Genomic DNA, 18,844 nt, shown 5'->3' with positions numbered 1-18,844 from the left:
TTGCCTCAGGGTATCTCTGATCATGCTCCCCTGCTGCTATGCTTGCAGCTCCCGAGCTCCACCTCTGATCGGCTATGGTATTTGTCTCACTACCGGATCACTGACTTGGAAGTGGAAACCCCTATGAGTGAGGCCTTACTGGGGTCAGTACTGGGATTCCGATGATGGTACTGTGACCCCCCAGGTGGTATGGGAGGCATGCAAGGCTTCTCTGCCTGCTCAAGCTCCAACCTCAGCTTAGCCTGGCTAAGCAGAGGTTGGAGCTCACGACTGCCAAACGTTTGGTCACTGACATGCAAGCAGGATATGTAGTCAATACTGATCCCGTGTCCCACCTTGACCTACAACTTGCTGTTCGGGAGACTATCCTGTTACATACTGACATGGCTAGGAAGTCGCTGCTTCACCAAAAGCAGAGAATTTTTGTGCAGGGTGACAACATCGGGAGCTTGCTGGCCTGGTTGGCTAAAGAACAAACCCCTGTGACTAATATAGCAGTTCTGCAGGCCTCAGATAGCTCTCCCTTAAGTGACCCTACTCTAATTAATGCGCGTTTTGTTAAATATTATGAACCCTTCTATTCATCCCGAGTGACCTTCCCCTTAAATTAGTTATTGATTTATTTGGAGGAAGTGAACCTCCCGGTTCTCTCCCCTGCTCAGAGAAATAAATTGGAGGAGCCGATCACATCAGAGGACGTTCAGACGGCCATTAGTACCCATACAATCTGGGAAAACCCTGAGACCAGATGGCTACCCAGTGGAAAAGTATAGGGACCAACTGGCCCCAAGACTTCATTATTTATTTTTCAGACTGCAGGATAGTGAGGACTTGCCATTTCCATGTCACAGGCTGTCATAGTGGTTATACCTAAACCAGGAAAAGACTCAATGCCCTGCCTACCGACCTATTTCCCTCTCAAAACACTGACGCAAAGATTTTTGCTAAGGTGCTTATCGGTAGACTCACCAAGGTTATCTCTACCCTGATTCATAATGACAAAATGGCCTTTAAGCTGTGAAGGGGACAGATATACATATACGAAGGCTATTCACCAATATCTTGAGAACCACTGCACACTTCGGCTCAGGTTCGGTCCTCTCCCTGGACACCAAAAATCTTTCAACTCTGTCTAATGGATCTAACTTTGAGAAATTCTTCGGCGGTATGGATTTGGTCCCAATTTCATTACGTGGGTCTATAGCTTATACAAATCTCCCTCCGCGACGGCCCGCACAAATGTTTGGGTTAATTGATGAGATGTCTTCCTCCTTTATCTTACATCGCGGCACTCACCAAGGTTGCCTACTCTCTGCAGACCTTTTTGCATTGGCACTGGAACCGTTGTCTTGTCTGATTTGATCTTCAGACTTCATCAGGGGCCTTCTGGTGGGAGGTTGGGAGGAATGCATTTCTATGTTTGCAGATGACACCCTTTGTTCCTTGGGCACTGTACTACATCTCTGCGGGAAGCCCTTTGGCCTTTACTTGGGTATTCGTGTTTAGGAAATTGACTGTTCCCTTTGCAAGGAAATTGTCCCGTAGTGTAGTGAATAAGCTGGAGCAGTCAGATGAACAGGCAGAGGTCAGCAACCAAGCAAGGAAGTCCTTATAGCAGGGTCAAGGCAAGCTGAGGTCAGGGTTGGAGAGTCGGGGCCGGGTAACTACAGATGTTCAGAAGGCAGGTACAGGTTTTCAGGACACAGATCAAACAGCACTGCACTTGTGCCGCTGCTGTCCTTTTAAAGGCCCATTTGTTCCAAGCAGTGTCTAGTGAGCATGCACATGTATCCGGTGTGTGCCCCTGTGCCCTCGCAAACACACACGTGTCTGGCGCACGCCCTTGCTTGTTGGATTGGCACCCGTGTGCGCATGTGTGCACGCGCGCATCTCTGTCTTGCCACAGCAGGTCTCTGACACGACCATAGCATATGGTAATAAGAACCTTCAGCTAAAGTGCACCGTACACATGTTGCTGCCTTATCTGGATAAATGGCAGCTAGCTGTTGGGGAGTATAATAAACCCTGATGAAGTCTGAAGATCGAATCAGACAAGACAACGGTTCCAGTGCCAATGCAAAAAGGTCTGCAGAGAGTAGGCAACCTTGGTGAGTGGCGCGATGTAAGGTAAAGGAGGAAGACATCTCATCAATTAACCCAAACATGTATGATATTATCTGTGTCACTTACACTGTTCAAGTGTATGCATTTTGATCCAGTGATTTTTTTTTTTTATTGTGTAAAGTGTATCTGAACTATAAAATGAAAGTTGTTCTACCTAAACGTTTGTATCTGTTCCAAGCATTGCCAATTCACATTCCGCCGACCTTTTTTCAACAAACTAATGCTTTGCTTGTCAAATTTATATGGACGACGCCTGTTAACCCTATCCAAATGACATGGTGGCATTGCAGTGCCTAAATACAGAAATACTATCTAGCAGCTCACTTGAGGAGGCCTCTTGACTGGTGCAGACACTCCGACATTAAATTATAACATCAAATGGAACTACAGAGTGATGTCCTACTACGTTAGGCAGCTTGGTGCTTCAGGGACCTTCCTCCAGTTCTTGCAACACACCCAACCCTAAGACCCAGTCTAAAAGTATGTTGCCGCATCTGTTCTACAACCTTATTATCAACTGCACATTTCCCACATTCCCCCCCGGGCTGCAAGGGGGACTCTTCATTTCCCTTGTAGAGACCCAGTATTTCGAAGCCTCTCATTTTTAGAATCGACTCATTGACCATACATTTTGACAGTGGCATTGGCAACGGCCCACTGTCGCCATGATTTCTGGAAAGCACAACAGCTCTGCCATTTTCTATGCTACCTTCCACTCCTCACAAATTCAGGTGGCCGTGGCTGCTTTCAAACAACTCTGCGTGGATACTGTTCCTCTTCACCCTCTCTCAGATGTATTCCTAGCTGATCACTCTGCTCGATGACTATACCCCCTCTTCGAAAGTAGAAAATGGCACTGAACAGAACTTTCCACCAGTCCAACACAGGCACGTCCATTTGCATACGCTTCCAAGAAAGCAATTTTCAAATACCTCAAACGGTGGTTCCGCACGCTGTTCATTCTCCACAAAATTTTCCCCACTGTATCCAATCACTGTTGGAGATGCCAGGATGGGTGGGGGACTCTACTACACATTTTCTGGTCCTGCCCAAAACTAGAACACTTTCAGAGAGAGGTAAATAGAATTTCCCTAAAATGTACCAATTGCACCTACCAAGAAGACCCGGCCTTTTTATTCCTACAGGTGTCTGATATCCCCAAGAAAGCAAACAAAAAAATTTCTCTTACACCATCTCCTTAATGCTGTCAAATCAAGCATCACGTTGCGATGGAACGATCCACCCCCATCTCACTATGGCTCATGAGAGAAGTATAATTGAACAAAATGGAAGACCCAGTTCTGTCAGCTGAAAATAAACATGAATCTTAACACCTCCTAAAACATGGATCCATTGGAACATTGTCCTATTTTAAGATAAAAGTAAAGCCCTTTTTAACACTGCCACTCAGTAAGTTATGCAAGTCCTGTACTGCATCTCTTCTACTAGTTTCCCATTCCCCACCAATCCTCCCATCCCCCTCCTCCCCTCACTTCTTTTTTTGCACTCACATTTCCCATCCCCCTTCCTTCTCTGTACTTTTGTCAATGTCCTGTTTCCCTTTCATATTACCCACCTATTTATTCATAAGAGAAAACTCTGTATCCTAAGCATTCTTCTCTACTACCATCCCTTGGTTGAGCATTTGTCTGGTCATCCAACAAAGTTGGAAAACTTTATTTTTAATGGACACTTTAGTTTGTGATCATTCTGTCTGGACACCCCTGCCCTTTGTGGTTTCCACATTTATATGCCTTCCGTTATTCCGTTTTAGAAAATGACATTGTATGTTTCCATTGCAACTGGGTGTGCTATGAATGCTGGATACTCTAAATAAAGGATTTGAAAATAAATTAATTAATTAAAGACACGACGGGCCTGGTATGGACTTAGAGGAAACCCATGTGTTTTTTTTTTTTGTTCTGTTTTTTAAATGCCGACTCTTCTTATGTTAACATTAGTCATATTTGTTAAGATGCTGGCGCTCACTGGCGTCCTAACAACCAGCTTCATAGCATGAACATACATGCATAGGCAATCTGAATGTGCATTTCTACTATATGATCTTTCAGTAATCAGATTTTTTTCTGTGGATCAGACTGCACTCTGATTTCAATGGGCAGCTTCAAGGCCCAACCAAGATATTTTCATTTGCTTTTAAAAAAAAAAAGACCAACAGGAGGAAAACATTTGGCCTCTGTCTGTCTTTGAGATTTTTCAAATACAGAAAAGTGTAAAAAAAGTAAATCAACATTCAAAACCCATTTAGTTGAAGGAAACAGTAGAAACTTGAACATAATGAATGAATAAAACGAAAGAAAACTGCACTGCATCCAATTCTCAGTACTATTCCCTTTAGATACAATGCACCTGAACGAATGTAAAAGCTGGAAAAGTAAGTGGGGCAATAAGGGAGTGACTATGACTACTGATAAAAGTATTCTGTGTGCCTATAACTGGTCATGTGCGTGTTGAACATATTTGTGTAAATGCTTAGCGTTGACAGATAAACCAGACATCTAAATCCAGTGCTGACAAGTTCTGGAAACCAGAGCTTGTATATATACATTATTTCACATAAAAGTCACAGATTGTTCTAAATTAATTCAAATTGGAAAACGTGTAAATCCTGAATGAAGGTTGCGTGGCTTATAAAATAGACAACCTATTGTCTGAAAATAACTAAATTATTATTATAATTATTATACAGGCTTTATATAGCACCAACAGTTTACGCAGCGCTTTACAACATTAGGGCAGACAATACAATTACAATACAATTCAATACAGGAGGAATCAGAGAGCCCTGCTCGTTAGAGCTTACAATCTAGGACTAAATAAAAATATTCCTCCACACTTTCCTCCCCAGTCTTGCTTAAAGAAATTCCAGTGTGCAGATGACTTGCCTGTGATATCTTTTAACGTGTGAGTGCAATCTGAGTTTTTTTTGTATATATATAAAAATGTAATAGCAGTCTGCACTATTTGCTTCTTTATGCTTCCTTTTTGGTCCATCTATTCCTGAGACAGCATTTTCTGTTGAGTTTCAGCACATGGAAAGTTTAATACTAGGGGGGGGGTCCCCATTTCCAGGTGAGATGATACCCATAAGGGGTGGTAAAGGGCACTATGAAGTTTACCAATGTTGAAGGAATTTACATTTGTTGTGGCAAGAGCTTTATATGTTTGGACTACACATTTCAAATATATTTTTTATGTCATTTATGTTTTTGATGCATAAGGTTTCACAGATTGTGGTTTGATATATATTACTGAGAAGATGATTTTACATTTTGATTCTTGCATATGTCACTTTATAAATTGTATGTCACTTTAAAGAGATTGAAAGCGCTCCAATACTTGAATTTTTATAGTTTGGATATGGTGATAAGTGATAGCACAGTTTGGGGACAGATGCTTTATATATATATATATATATATATACACACACAGACACACACACAGTATCTCACAAAAGTGAGTACACCCCTCACATTTTTGTAAATATTTTATATCTTTTCATGTGACAACACTGAAAAAATTACACTTTGCTACAATGTAAAGTCGTGATTGTACAGCTTGTATAACAGTGTACATTTGCTGTCCCCTCAAAATAACTCAACACAGCCATTAATGTCTAAACCGCTTGCAACAAAAGTGAGTACACCCCTAAGTGAAAATGTCCAAATTGGGCCCAAGTTGTCAATATTTTGTGTGGCCACCAATATTTTCCAGCACTGCCTTAATCCTCTTGGGCATTGAGGTCACCAGAGCTTCACAGGTTGCCACTGGAGTCCTCTTCCGCTCCTCCATAACAACATCACGGAGCTGGTGGATGTTAGGCACCTTGCGCTCCTCCACCTTCCATTTGAGGATGCCCCACATATGCTCAATAGGGTTTAGGTCTGGAGACAAGCTTGGCCAGTCCATCACCTTATCCTCAGCTTCTTTAGCAAGGCAGTGGTCATCTTGGAGGTGTTTTTGGGGTCGTTATGTTGGAATACTGCCCTGCGGCCCAGTCTCTGAAGGGAGGGGATGATGCTCTGCTTCAGTATGTCACAGCACATGTTGGCATTCATGATTCCCTCAATGAACTGTAGCTTCCCAGTGCCGGCAGCACTCATGTTGCCCCAGACCATGACAATCCCACCACTATGCTTCACTGTAGGCAAGACACACTTGTCTTTGTACTCCTCACTTGGTTGCAGCCACACACGCTTGACACCATCTGAACCAAATAAGTTTATCTTGGTCTCATCAGACCACAGGACATGGTTTCAGTAATCCACATCCTTAGTCTGCTTGTCTTCAACAAACTGCGGTCTTTCTTGTGCATCATCTTTAGAAGAGGCTTTATCTGGGACGACAGCAATGCAGACCAATTTGATCCTCTTATAGCCTAGGCCATCTTTATGTAGAGCAACAATTCTTTTTTTTTTTCAGATCCTCAGAGTTCTTTGCCATGAGGTGCCATGTTGAACTTCCAGTGACCAGTATGAGAGAGTGAGAGTGATAACACCAAATTTAACACACCTGCTCCACATTCACATCTAAGACCTTGTAACACTAACGAGTCACATGACACCAGGAGGGAAAATGGCTAATTGGGCCCAATTTGGACATTTTCACTTAGGGGTGTACTCACTATTGTTGCCATTAATGTTTGTGTGTTGAGTTATTTTGACGGGACAGCAAATGTACACTGTTATATAAGCTGTACACTCACTACTTTACATTGTAGGAAAGTGTCATTTTTTTCAGTGTTGTCACATGAAAAGGTATAATAAAATATTATGTACTCTGTATAAAAAATATATATATATATATATATATATATATATTTTTTTTTTTTTTTTTTTTTTTATAGTGGAGATTTTCTTCTATCTATTTCATGTTGTAGTGTGGGGATTTTCTTCTATCTATTTCATGTACATTTATCTGATGTATCAAGGAACAAGCTATATTAGCATCAGATGATATAATTTAATAAGCCTCTCTCTCTAGTGAAGGGAGTTCAGCAGTGTACAAATTTAGATTAGGCACATTTTAATTAACTTTCCCAGTCTTGTTTATTGGGACTACACCCGGCTTTACACTAATTTTGTTATGTATCCCTTCACTGAGCACTCTGACACAATGATTGATGAGAATTGTGCCTCCCGGGCATTCCACATTTAAAGTACGTGAACAAAGCAAGCTACTACCCTTACCTACTAAGCAACTCCCTTATCCCCTGAACCAAGCCCCTGATTACCTGACTCTTCTAATCCACACCACTTTGTGTACTTGTATGAAGGCTTTCAAAAATACAAAATTATGGTATGAAAATTGTGAACATACTAGAAAGATTAACCACTTTAGTTGTCACACCTGGTATGGGCCTGTTGATTTGGCATTAACAATGTCAAAACCTGTCAAGTGACACATGTTTGAAGCGGAGGGGAGGGGGTCCAAGCAAGAGTTCTTTCTTATAGTACTGTGCTCCAGGAATTATTTAATGTTCCGTGTATTTAACAGGGAAAACAAAAGTAACAGATTATAGAAACAAATACACTTTTTCCTAATCTGACCAGTGATAGTTTATCAATTTGTCCTGTTTGTTATGATACTAAGGCTAGGATCACATTTGTGCGATGCAGGAAGGTATGTAAAATCCCTTGCGATGAAGCAAAACTGTGCATCCCTTTGGCAGGTGCATGGTGGGGCCACAAAGGGCCTGGTACGGATTTGGGGATGAAGGACCCCATGCCATTTGTTTTTTGAAAAATTTGGGGTAAGGTTTCATCCACACCAGAGCACAATTATCTCAAAGTTGGATCAAAATCCGATCCCGTTCATTGAAGTAGCAGATCTAAAGTCGCAGGGCAAAGTCGGATCGGAACTTGTGTGACTTCTGTGTCGAATCAGCTTGCACATAGCCTAACACTGACCATTCCACAATTCTCTAAACCAGACCTTCTCAATCTTTTCAACACAAACACTTTCAATAAATTTCCGGTCATAGGGAACCCCTGCTCAAAATGACTAGATCTACAACTCATGAAACATTAGTGTGATGGTCAATGGGAAGAATGCTTCTTACAATTGTAGCCATTGGGAAGAATTCACCCCTTATGATTAAAAGGAGATTTGGTGTCAGTGGTAACTCACAGCAGTGGTCATTAACCCTGTCCTCAGGGCCCACTGACAGGCCATCACAGGTAATATCATTAGCTGCTCAGTGATTGCATTATTCTAGTCTGCATCTCCCCCAAGGTAATACATAACACCTGGCCTGTTAGTGGGCCCTGAGGACAGGATTGATGACCACTGACTTACAGTATCTGGGAAGAAGAATTGGTTATTGGTCAATGAAGGAAGGAACCCATGTTGAGAAAACCTGTTCTAATCTGTCCATGATCAGGTTATTTTAAACCCTTGCTGCAGCACGACATCTTTTTATTTTTTTTATTATTTTCATCACTGCTATACAGTTATTGAGAGTCCATTATTAATAAAAAAAATAAAAATTCAGATTTGCAGCAATAGTAATAATTATAAAAAATACAATAATAAAAAAAAAAAAGTTCAGGTTAACTAAATCTCAGAGCTACAGCTAAAGTACAGTGAAACAAGATCTATTTTAAATGCTGTAGCTAATTCTCATTACCCGTCATGCACTGCTACAAGTGATCAGTGGAGAAAGAGCCTAAACAGGCAATACTGCCGCTGTGTTCAGTTCAGTGCAATGCAAAGCAAAGGCTTTAATGAGTGCTGGAATGCAAACCAGGTAAATATGCATTCTATGGAAAGGGTAACAGGTATGCAGCAGATATTTTTTCTATACTCTGTAAAGTAAACTGCTCACAAACCGTAAAAATACTCAACATAATGCTGGTTGACTTCTCATTGTGCCCATCTGAGTTTTGGTGTTCATATATGTAGGCCTTTTAGACCAGTCCAGGGAGAACCACCTAAAAGCAGGAACTAAACCCTCCTATTGTTTTCATCCAAAGAAGCTGCCATTTTAGTCTCTGTTTGATCTTCAACTGCCATGATGCTGTAATCAGTTATGACACAAGCCATTTGATGGTCTGACTGGTTGATGGCACAAGCAAATGGGACAGTTACATTCCTGGCACATGCCGGGAATGTAGGGCCCTTTTTACATGGGGTGGATGCCAGCACTGGATCCGCCCGCTCAGCAGGGGAACTCTCCGCTGATGAGCCAGGCGGATGACAGGCCAATGTCCGCTCTGCTGATGCAGGGTGGACACAGACACAGCTCGCTGTTCTCTATGGGGCAGTTGGATGGAAATTGACCAACAGGGAGCCAAGCGCAGAAAGTAAACTAAGGAGCCAAAGTAATTATAAAAGTCACACTAGACCGCTGCTACCGCACTCAGATGACCAAATGAGAAACAGACAAAAACAACAGAATTTGGAAGCGCGGATCCAGGAGGTGGCAAAGAATAAATTGAAGATGGAATTCATGTAAAATTTAAAACAGTTCATTGCTGATAAAACATGCACAGTACTAATGGGAAAATCTTCAGAATGGCCAAACTCACTGTGGTCTGCAGCCCCCTCTGTCCGCAGCCCCCTCTGTCCACAGCCCTCACGGAAGCAGGACAGCCATTTCTTCACCAGCTTTGGCTCCATTGCTGGCACTACCACAGTGGGTTTGGCCATTCTGATGATTTTTTCCATTTGTACTGTGTATTGATTACATGTTTTTTCAGCAATAAACTGTTTTAAATGTCACATGGATTCCATCTCCAATTGATTCTTTGCCACCTCCTGGATCTGCGCTTCCCAATTCTGTTGATTTTGGATGGAAACTGACCACTTGTTCATTTCCATCCGATTGTCACCCAATCCATTCCACTGGATGGATGGGGAATGGATTCCTATCCATCTGTTTTTAGCGGACCAGATCGGATGCGGGTGGGCGTCGCCAGACACATGTCCGCTGACATCTGACCCTTCATAGAGAAGAATGGAGGTTTCTGGAAATAATATTTTCTCTATTGAACAGTGTTACTTTTGAAACTGCACTAATGCAATCATACTGCCCACAAGAATCATACCAAAGAATAGTATATAGTAATATTGTCACTTCCACATTATCCGTTACCTTATGACAGACAGGAATTTACTCTTGCAATAAAAATCTTTATTAGAATAGTGGTTTGACAGATCTCTTGCACATCTCCACAACTATAAAAACAAACCGATTCATCACAGCTCAGCCATGTTAGTAACTGCTATGCCTGATTACTCTGCTTCCCCAAAGTCTGTGATGGTATTTATAAACTTGTTCTAGCTTTATCTGGCTGGCTTCTGAGTGTGATCATTACAGAATGTTAACAGGTTGCCTTAGTGTCCTTGTTGAGGGTTCATGGGTGTGAGACCCTGTAGGGCAGGGGTATCCAAACTTTTTTCAAAGAGGGCCGGATTTGATGAAGTGAACATGCGTGAGGGCCGACCATTTTGCCTGACATTCTTTGAACCATTAAAATTCGGTCTAAGTGTGTTTATTTGAGCACTAATACACTGCCCAACAAGAATTATCTTGCCTTTGTGGCTGTGTGTGGGGAAGAGATGAGCTTGGGCATGTTATTTGTATTTACCGTATTTATTGACGTATAGCACGCACCTTCCCTTTAAGAGGGAAATTTCAGGAAAAAAAATGTCATTTTAAATAAAGAACTGTGAACCAAAATAATGGCTAGTACCCATCAATGCAGCCTAATCAGTCCCATGAATGTAGCCTCACCATTGCCAGGAACACACTCACCATAGCCAGGAATGCCCCCACCATTGCCAGGAATGCACCATCATAGCCAGGAATGCATCATCATAGCCAAGAATGCACCACAATAGCCAGGAATGCACAACTATAGCCAGCAATGTACTACAATAGCCAGGAATGCCTCACCATTGCCAGGAATGCAGCACCACTGTCAGGAATGCACCGACGAGCGCCAAAGGAGAATCTCCTGTTTATACGGCGGCCTCTTTAATAGAAAGTCCCGCCTCCTTTGATGGACAGAACAGTCGTCCAATGGCAGCGCTGGTGATGAAACCTCCTATTACAGAGGCCGCCCGTAAACAGAAAATTCTCCTGTGTACGGCGCTCGGTCCCGTCTCCTTCCTGTCCCTTCCAAAGGCATATACATCTTTTGTAGCCCCGGTGCTGGGAGATCGTCGGGGGCCACAAAAGATATATATGTCGAAATAACCAGGCGGGCCATTCAAAACCGGGCCGCGGACCGCGATTGGCCCGCGGGCCGGAACTTTGGACATGCCTGCTGTAGGGTCTTTACTACTTTGAGGATCCCAGTGATTTTGCCTTGTCTTGAGAGGCTACATAGAGGGACCACAATTCATAGGTGGGCAGTCAGCTAGAGTTAAAAATGTCTCAACTTAAAACCAGTATAACAGAAAAATAGTGTATTCTGGTAACTGTATGAGTTTCATAGTAGGTAAGGTTGATAAAAAGATAATAGTCCATCCACGTCAACCTATGTAGGTGCACATGTGTCAGTGTCTATAATTATTTCCCATATCCCTGTATGTTGTGTTCTTTAAGATGCACATCCAAGAGTCTCTTAAAATTATCAATACTCCCCGCAGCCACCACCAATTGTGGAAGCGCATTCCACATCCTTATTGCCCTGACAGTGAAAAACCCCCTGCGCAGTTTAAGGTTAAACAGCTTCTCCTCCAATCTCATTGTGTGGCCCCATGTCCTTTTACACTCCTTGAGACTGAATAGTTTTTTTCCTATGCTGGGATCCCCATGGAGGTATTTGAAAATTGCTATCACATCTCAAGTGTCATTTCTCCAGAGAAAATAAATTTAGTGTTTGCAGTCGTTCCTCGTAATTGAGGTCCTCCAGTCCCCTTATTAGTTTTGTTGCCCTTCTTTGGACTCTCTCCAGTTCTAGCACATCCCTTCTGAGGACTGGTGACCAGAACTGGACAGAATACTCCAGATGTGGTCTAATCAGAGTTTTATAAAGTGGTAGGATTATCATTCTATCTCTGGAGTAGATCCTTTTTTTTATGCATGCTAATATTCTGCCGGTAGCTTTGGTAGCTGCAGCTTGACATTGCATGCTATTGCTCAATCTGTCATCTACTAGGTTCTCCTTAGTTAGCATTTATGTATTTTTGCCCCCAACCTTAAATTTTTCCACATTAAACCTCATTTGCCATGTATTTGCCCACTGCATTATTTTGTTCAGGTCTTTCTGTAAAATTTGTATATGCTGATGTGAAGTTATTGCCCTGCTTAATTTTGTCGTCCGCAAAAACTGAGAATGAACTATTCCCATCCTTAATATCGTTTACAAATAAATTGAATAGAATCAGTCCCACTTACCTTTCAAGACCAGTTTGAGTACACGTTATTTAGCAATACCCTTTGGACACGCTCCTGTAACCAGTTTTTTACCCTAGACCAAACCTTATGGTCCACATCTGCAGACCTCAGCTTGCAAATTAAAGTGGTTGTAAACCCACTAAAAAATTAAATAAAATAAAAAACCCTGTAAGACAAAGGCACAATGAGCTAGTATGCATAGCATACTAGCCCATTATGAAATACTCACCTTAGATCGAAGCCCCCGCAGTGGTTCTGGCACACTGCTCTGCCCAGCGACATTTCTCCCAGAGTTATTTCTGGGTATTGCGGGCTCCTGTGCTGTGATTGGCTGGAGCTGCAATGACGTTACTCCCGCGCATGTGTCTAAGGCTGGAGGTGCTTGCAACATTTCACTTATTCAAACAGTGTAAACCTTTTTTACCAAAAGAAACAAAAAAAGATTGTTGCTAAAACTGCTTAACCTCTTGCTGCTGGCTCCAATTGGCCCTTTAACCACTTGCTGATCGGGCCATAGACTAAATGACGGCTACAGCGTGGCTGGCTAGTTCTGGGAGGGCATACATTGATGTCCTCCAAAAACTCGCGCTTCCCACATGCCCCCTGGGGCGCACCCCCGGAAGTGTCTGTGATCGCCGGGTCCTCGGGACCCAGCGCATTACGGATTGGGGTAAAGGGTCAATGACAGCAGCCCTTTAACATATGATCACTTATCAAAAAACCAGCGCCACGTCCGGTTCAGCTCTCTCCTCACGCTGATCGATAGAGCTTGTGAGGAGAGGAGGGAGTCAGTGCATCAGCGTGAGTGGGCTGGATCTGGAGTGCCCACAGTGCTGATCCGTGCCTCGTCAGTGCTCATCCGTGCCCATCCATGCTGCATCCGCGTGTCATCCATGCCTCATTCATGCCTCATCAGTGCCAATCCATGCCACATTTGTGCTACATCCATGCCTCATCAGTCCCTCATCCATGCCTCATTAGTGCTTAACCATGCCCATCTATGCCTCATTTGTGCCACATCAGTGTTAATCCATGCCCCATCAGAGCTCATCTGTGCCTTATCCATGCCACATCCATGCCCATCCATGCCACATCAGTGCTCACCCATGCCACATCAGAGCTCATCCATGACACATTAGTGCTCATCCGCGCCTCATCTGTGCCACATCAGTGCTCACCCATGCCACATTAGAGCTCATCCATGACACATTAGTGCTCATCTGTGTCATATCCATGCCGCATCAGTGCTCATCCATGACACATCAGTGCTCATCTGTGCCACATCAGTGTCATCACACTGATCTACAGTGCCCATCAGTGCTCATCAGTGACCTACAGTGCCTCACAAAAGTAGAATATGTAGTCAGGAAATTAGATGTGTAATGTGTGTCCCTAGAACACTTGACAGTGCTCCCTACATGTTGGTCCTCTCTATGTGGCCAGACTGTGTAAAAGTCTCACACCTGTGGTATCACCATACACAGGAGGAGTAGCAGAATGTATTTTGAAATTAAATTTTTGCTATGTACTTGCTATGTGTTAGAAATATCTTATCAATTGACAACATTGTGTAAAGAAAAAATAAAGAAAAAATGCAGTTTAATTTTCTTTCCACATTTTTCAAAAAAATATGTAAAAAAAAAAATGACATGATCAAAAGACTTATTATGCCTCCTAGATTATATGTTGGGGTGTTTGCTTTCCAAAATGGGGTCATTTTGTAGGGTGTTTCCATTGTTCTGGTGCTCCAGGGCCTTCAAAGGTGTAATAGGTAGTCAAAAAATTAGATGTGTAATTTATGCCCCTAGAACCCTTGATGGTGCTCCCTGCATGTTGGGCTTCTGTATGTGGCCAGGCTGTGAAAAAGTCTCACACATGTATCGCCATACTCAGGAGGGGTACCAGAATGTGTTTTGGGGTGTAGATGCAAGTATGCATATGCCATGTGAGAGAAATAACCTGTTAATATGGCAATTTTGATTTAAAAAAATCAAAAATAATTTTGCAAAGAATTGTGGGAAAAAATGACAACTTCAAAAAACTCACCATGCCTCTTACTAAATACATTGGAATGTCTACTTTACAAAAAGGGGTCATTTGGGGGGCATTTGTACTGTCCTGGTTTGTTAGTGTCTCAAGAAAATAGATAGGCCGTCAGTACATCAGGTGTGATCAGATGTGATTGATTTTCAGTGATTGGCACCATACCTTGTAGACTTTATAACTTTCACAAAGGCCAAATAAAATGGACTTATTTTTGTTGTTTTTACCAAAGAAATGTAGCAGTATAACGGTTGGCCAAAACGTATGAAGAAAAATTACAAATTTGCAAAATTGTATAACAAACAAAAAAAAATTTTTTTAACAATAAATTCAGTCTTTCTTTTATTTATAGCGGGGAAAAAAAAACTAGTGCTGATTAAATACCACCAAAAGAAAGCTCTATTTGTGTGTAAAAAGGACACAATTTTATTATGGGTACAGTGTTGCATGACTGAGTAATTGTCATTCAAAATGTGAGAGTACTAAAAGCTGAAAATTGGCCAGGTTAGGAAGGGGGTGTCAGTGCCCAATGGGAGAGTGGTTAAAGGGAGTTGCAGGCGAGCATTCTGATCATGTGATTACTTTAATTGGCTGTCATAACAGTCACATGATTGGGAGCCTGTATCACCAGCTTCTGATCAGAAAACGTAGTTTACTTTGCTGGGAACGGGTGAGTGAGCACTTTCAGCACAGAACAGTGGAGCTGGCTGGAACTACGTATGCAGAAACTTGGTGTTAAAGCCCTCCCACTGTGCTGTCACATATATATACATTATGCCGGTGGAAGGATGTTAAAAAAGGTTAGGCTTTTAATGATTTGTTGATCTCTTAAATAAAAATAAAAAAATACATGTCCATCTTAAAGAGGAGGGCCGGTTTAAAAAAATTTTTTTAAGTCAGCAGCTGCAAACACTGTAGCTGCTGACTTAATAAACACACTTACCTGTCCAGGGCGCCCGCGATGTCGGCCGCCCGAGGCTGACCCGTCCCTTGGCTCTCGGGTCCCGGCGCCGCCATTTTAACTAAGGGAAACAGGCAGTGGAGCCTTGCGGCTTCACTGCCCGTTTCCTACTGCGCATGCGCGAGTCACGCAACGCTTTGTGAATGGGGCGCGACTTCCAATTCCAAGAGTACCTGAACTTCCTACCCAACCTTCTACCTTTCTTTGAGAGACTGTTTTGTCTATTTGTTGTCAAATAAAAAACGCAAAAGTGGATCCAGTGTCAGTTTCTGCAATTCTTTGGGCCATCTATCTCGGGAAACCCCTAGACGCACACGAGGTCAAGAAGATAACGGTAAGCCCAATAAAACCAGCCGCTCCTTCGGAGGTCAGTGCTACATAAACATGTGTTTTTTCACCCCATCCTATGCATTAAGGTAAAAAAAAACACCCGGCAGTGATGACTCCCCCCCCCCCCCGTTTTACTTACCTGAGCCCTGGAAATTGACCTGGTGGGCATGTGCACAGGTTCTCGGCTCTTGATTGGATAGATTGATAGCAGTGCACCCATTGGCTCTCGCTGATGTCAATCAAATCAAAGAGATAGGAGAATGGTACTGGTTTGGCCCCAAAGAGTAAAATGTACCCACATCCCAATTATTATGTATACTGGAAAAGTTATTCCTCTGGCGGGACTTTTAAAGGTAAACTACTCTAAAAAGTAAAAGGCGTAGGTATGAGTATAAGAGATTTATTTAAAGGTGGTAGTAGATGAACCTAGTCTTAATATAGACAGATGAGAATACAAAATCAAGATAAAGAAGTGGGTATACAGGATGCACAAAATCTGGTCAAAAATAAACATGCAATACATAAAGTACAATCATGATTCCGTTGTATGTGGTTATACAAAAAAATCTTGATTTTGTATTCTCGCCTGTCTGCATTAAAGCGGAGTTCCGCTAGAAAAAAAAAATTAAAGTCAGCAGCTACAAATACTGCAGCAGCTGACTTTTAATAATCGGACACTTACCTGCCCCAGGGTCCAGCGATGCGGGGGATCGAAGCCTTGCTCGGCGGCACCAGCATTCTAACTGTGGATGCACCCACTGCACATGTGCGAGCCACGCCAATGCGCTGTGACTGGCCACGCAATCATCTGGGACCCGTCACGTGTCACAGATGATTGCCTAGAGAGAGGGGGAAGAAGTGATCTCCCATCCTGCGCCAAGGGAAGTGAGGTCAGGAGCCCAGGTGCTGAAGGAGGCGGATTTTGAGGGACCACATAGCAACAGGCATTATAAGGTAAGTAAAAAAAAAAAATCCACATTTTTTTTAATGCACATTAATGAATTATTATTTTTTTTTTGGGTGGAACTTCACTTTAAGTCTATGTTCATCTACTACCTCCTTTAAATAAATCTCATACTCATACCTACGCCTTTACTTTTTAGAGTAGTTTACGTTTTTAAAGTCCCACCAGAGGAATAACTTTTTCAATCAAATCCAATGATGCGGGCGCCGGGGGGCGGGGCAGAGTCATACATTCGGCGGCTATGGATTGCTGGACTCGAGAGTGCGCCTGTAAGGTAACCCCCCTTGGGAGAGCGCTTCTCCTAGGGGGTTATCTGATTTGGGGAGGAGCCGCGAGAGCCGCCAGGGGACCCCAAAAGATGAGGTTCGGGGCCACTCTGTGCAAAACAGAGGAGGTAAGTATGACATGTTTGTTATTTAAAAAAAAAAAAAAAAAACTAACCCTTACAATCACTTTAAGACTACGGCACCAATAGGGTGAAAACGCTGCTGATCAATTACAATGCGGAATGAACAGCGTCATCTAAAGTAGAAAAATGTATGGATCCACTGACAGGTGCAACAGATAATAAAGCTATGTTATGGGGGGGACCCAGGAAAATAGGAAGATTATAAAGGCTGTATGTAATCTCTGATTCTATCCATAGTTACACTTGAAGTTTTATACACTTTTATGGAAAATAGACTAGAATAAAGAATGAGATAAAGCAACATTTTCCCATTTGGATAAAGCATATCTTTAAAAAAACGTAAGCATAATAATTGTAGATTAAGATATTTATACTGTTTCTAAGACAGTATAAGAATTTTGTGGCAAGTAAAAAATACATAACTGCATGCTCGGTGTCGGTTCACACTAGAGCTGATGACTTGTAAGTCCTCAAGTCACTGGACTTAAGAAATGCAATAGAAGTGAATGAGAGCCGTCTAAGGCCCCTTTCACACCGAGGTGTTTTTCAGGCGCTATAGCGCTAAAAATAGCGCCTGTATAGCGCCTGAAAAAAGCGGCTCCTTTCACTCTAGTGTGAAAGCCGGAGGGCTTTCACACTGGAGCGTTGCGCTGGCAGGACGGTAAAAAAAAAGTCCTGCTAGCCGGATCTTTGGAGTGGTGAAGGAGCGGTGAATACACCGCTCCTACCCATTGAAATCAATGGGGCAGCATGGCTATACCGCCAGCAAAGTGCTGCTGCAGCGGCTCTTTGCGAACGGTTTTAACCCTTTTTCAGCCGCTAGCGGTGGGTAAAACCGCCGGATACCGCTGCTAAAATGACGGTAAAGCACAGCTAAAATTAGCGGCGGCCCGCACTGCCCCAGTTTGAAAGGGGCCTTAATACACACTACTGAATTCGCTCTGACTTCAGAAAAGGTTCCTGTACTACTTCAAGGTGACTTGTCCCCATAGATTTCAATGTAAGTCGCCTCCAAGTAGGATCTCCATCTATATTGAAGCAACTTTAAAGGTTAGGCTTTTAATGATTTGTTGATCTCTTAAATTAAAAAAAAAAAATACATGTCCATCTTAAAGAGTAGGGCTGGTTTAAAAAAAAAAAAATTGAAAGTCAGCAGCTGCAAACACTGTAGCTGCTGACTTAATAAACACACTTACCTGTCCATGGCGCCCGCGATGTCGGCCGCCCGAGGCTGACCCGTCCCTCGGCTCTCGGGTCCCGGCGCTGCCATTTTAACTAAGGGAAACAGGCAGTGGAGCCTTGCAGCTTCACTGCCCGTTTCCTACTGCGCATGCGCGAGTCGCGCAGCGCTTTGTGAATGGGGCGCGCTGTGTTCTGGGACACACAGTTCCCAGAACACAGCGCGACCCATTACCCAGAAGACGCCGCACGGAGGAGAGAAGAAAGAAGATCTCCGCGGAGGAGGAAGAGGCAGATTAGGATGATGTGCCTAGCAACAGGCATTTCTGGCAAGTAAAAAAAAAATTCCAAGAGTACTTCCTACCCAACCTTCTACCTTTCTTTGAGAGACTGTTTTGTCTATTTGTTGTCAAATAAAAAACGCAAAAGTGGATCCAGTGTCAGTTTCTGCAATTCTTTGGGCCA

Source organism: Lithobates pipiens, unplaced genomic scaffold (assembly GCF_037356315.1).
Source record: "Lithobates pipiens isolate NorthernLeopardFrog02 unplaced genomic scaffold, aLitPip1_a1.2 Scaffold_28, whole genome shotgun sequence".
Taxonomy (NCBI): Eukaryota; Metazoa; Chordata; class Amphibia; order Anura; family Ranidae; genus Lithobates; species Lithobates pipiens.
Note: the sequence above shows the minus strand (reverse complement) of the source record.